The sequence below is a fragment of the Sinocyclocheilus grahami genome, unplaced genomic scaffold (genome assembly GCF_001515645.1).
Source record: "Sinocyclocheilus grahami isolate Dianchi unplaced genomic scaffold, SAMN03320097.WGS_v1.1 scaffold1427.1, whole genome shotgun sequence".
NCBI lineage: Eukaryota > Metazoa > Chordata > Actinopteri > Cypriniformes > Cyprinidae > Sinocyclocheilus > Sinocyclocheilus grahami.
Genome location: NW_015506606.1, coordinates 98,455 through 100,388, shown reverse-complemented (window position 1 = coordinate 100,388; position 1,934 = coordinate 98,455).

Sequence of the window (1,934 nt, the reverse complement as noted above, 5' to 3'; positions counted from 1 at the left end):
GTGTGTGTGTGTGTGAGAGAGAGTGTGTGTGTGTGTGTTTCTAGTGAATGAACACTAATCAAACCAAAGAGCTGCAGGAAGGCTGGGAGTGTTTCATTATGTCAGTAAATCAGCTCCACTGCAGCAGTCACTTACATAACAAGACAATAACCGTGTGTTAGTCAGGGTCAGGTTTAAGTGGTTGTTTCCTGTGATTGGTGTGTTTACTCGCTGGAGGAAGTACAGAGCTTTGAGCTGATGTGGAGCAGGGTTTGTGGCAGCTGCTGAGCGTCATCATCATGTTTGTTAATAGAGCTGATCTGATATTAAATATGATCTGCTCATGAATCACACCAGCGAACAGGGAACGTTCTCACACAGTTATGAACAAACATTCTTCCAATACAACTAATTGAATGTTCATTCAAATTGATCCTTTAATAACATTAAAGGATCAATTGACTTTAATAAAGCCAATCTCTCCCGTGAACTGCCAAAATACAGACAGCACATCACATGATCCAGTAATATATTGGATCACTGTTACACTACAATAAAGAATGCATATCACTCTGTCCCACGAGCAGCTTTGGGGCTCTCTGATCACTGTTTAGTTCATCTTATACCGACCTACAGGCAGAAACTGAAATCAGCTAAATCTGTATTAAGGACTGTAAAAACATGGACTAATGAAGCAGAGCAGGATTTACAAGCTTGTTTTGACCTCACTGATTGGAGTGTTTTTGAAGCTGCTGCCACCGATCTGGACGAGCTTACAGAGATTCTGATTCAGATTTAATAAAGCAATAGCACAAAAACATTATTTAAATTTTCTGAAACATTTTAGTTGGATGTTCAAGCAAAAGGGTTTGGAGAAAATTCAAAAGTCATGTTTCCATAATGTTTGCAAAATAATAAAATGATTTTAGCAAAGCATTCTTAGAGCATATTTATGTTAGCTGGGACTGCAGTATGAACATTAATAAACACTGTAGATTCTCCATAATCTCCAACATGAGCCACAGGTACAGAATATTAATACAAGTTATGGTTAAATAAATGTTAATCAGTTAAATAATGCACATTAAAAAAAACATCATCACATTGAAAGTCACTCCAAAGGAAATCACATTCACATTCTTATCGGTTTGTGATAAAAGCCAGACAGTACATTCTTAAATAATCATGAAAAATTAACATGCAAATGTTTGCGAATGACTTTAATGCAGCGCTGTCGCGCCGGTGGGCGGGGCCTCGAAGATGTCATCGGAACGGGGCGTGGCCGCCACGGTTACGTCAGCGCGAGCGAAGCGCGTGAGGAAACTTTCACAGAGTGTGTGTGTGTGTGTGTGTGTGTGTGTGTGTGTGTGTGTGTGTGTGTGTTCGCGGAGGATATGCGGGGTTTCTCCTCGTAAGCAGTGTCTCTTCATGGATCTGATCGACAGGTAATCCGCGCTCGTGTCTTGATTACATTAATGACTTGCATGCTTTATGTCACGATATTAACTTTAAACTATTCGTTTCCTTTGGTGTGTAAATATAGTTTTTAAAGAGACTCCTGAAGTGTTTCTGACTAGCGAAGAGTCTCATCTCATGGATAAATATATTAATATAAGTGAAGAGAAGAGTACTGAGGACTTTATCACTGAGTGAGCATGTTTTAACTTGAAGTCTTGACTCTCAGGGTTTATTTTGGTTTTATATTATGAGACAGAATTCAAAATTCCTACAATCACATGTTGATATTTTACTTTGGTTTCATATGAATTTTGTGAAATCTGACCAATCATAATTCCTCCAATTGCAGCTTGATGTTTTGTTTTAGTTTCATATGATTAATCAGATTACAGACACACACACACACACACACTCTCTCTCACACACACACACACACACACACACACACACACACACACTCACTCACTCACTCACTCACACACACACACACACACTCT